Source organism: Lucilia cuprina, chromosome X (genome assembly GCF_022045245.1).
Source record: "Lucilia cuprina isolate Lc7/37 chromosome X, ASM2204524v1, whole genome shotgun sequence".
Classification (NCBI taxonomy): domain Eukaryota; kingdom Metazoa; phylum Arthropoda; class Insecta; order Diptera; family Calliphoridae; genus Lucilia; species Lucilia cuprina.
In genome coordinates this window covers 15,653,659-15,654,797 of record NC_060949.1, presented here as the reverse complement: position 1 = coordinate 15,654,797, position 1,139 = coordinate 15,653,659, and the positions used below count along the sequence as shown (strand labels likewise).

At 28.9% G+C, this 1,139-nt stretch overlaps 1 protein-coding gene across 1 annotated transcript in view; it reads right to left on the bottom strand.

The window, feature by feature from the left end:
* LOC124418564 overlaps window positions 1-1,139 on the bottom strand; it is a 173,057-nt gene that overhangs the window by 2,676 nt on the left and 169,242 nt on the right. The window lies entirely within an intron of this gene.

The window sequence follows — 1,139 nt, the reverse complement described above, 5'->3', positions numbered from 1 at the left end:
TCGTTCTTTAAAAGGTACTTTTTGAAATTTCTATAATATTGAACCTAGAAACATGAAATTAAGCATGTATGGACCGGATTAAGTGAGATCCGATAAAAGGGGTATTTTTGGTACTTCTTGGTTCTTCAAAAGGTACGTTTTGAAATTTCTATAATACTGAACATAGAAACATGAAATCTAACATATATGGCCCGGATTAAGTCAGATCCCATAAAAGGGGTGTTTTTGATACTTTATCGTTCTTCAAAAAACACTGTTTGAAATTTCTGTAATATTAAACATAGAAACATGAAATGAAACATGTATGGGAACCTCAAATAGAGAACATTTTGGTACCTTTCGTTCTTCAAAAGGTACGTTCTGAAATTTCTATGATATTGAACATAGAAACATGAAATTAAGTATGTATGAACCGAATTAAGTGAGACCCTATAGAAGGGGACTTTATGGTACTTTTGGTACGTTCTTCTTTAAAAAATAGAGAGGTTACCACAATTTTACAATGCCTATAAAACGGCTCGCTTACAAGGTAGCGGGTTATAAGCTAGTTTTATAATAAATTTTCTTATTTTCTAAATCATTTTTCTATAATAAAGAAAATTTATTTGATGATTTTTGAAAAGAAATCATGGAAATAATTATATAGCCTTTATTTCTACAACCAGTTTTTTGGGAACATTGTTGTGTTCTTAAGTATTTCCAATAAGTTCTTCAGCAACAGTTATAGTTGAACTAGTGTTTAAGGGAACGTATGAATTCTAGAACTCGTTGAATATCTTAAAAACAGTAATTTCTTTATATAGAAAAGCATTTCACATAAGAGAAGAACTAAACATAGAATTAAAGTGAATGAAGTGAAAATCATAATTTTGTTTATAAACCGTGCAAAAGTTATTTTCAAACATGAAAAAAATCTATGCGTACAGGAAACTTTGGACCATTAGTATTAACTCTGTGTACTCAGTTTATCATAATCGGCTCTTTAAAGGACTTTAAAGTTTAACAGACAACCGATTTCAAAAGATGAATTTCAAATTTATATTAAAAAGTTGGCATTAATATTAATTTCAAATGAAGGTGAGTTCCTCTGCTTCGAAATAATATAATTTATTTCAAATCATCAAGATCATCAAGAAAGA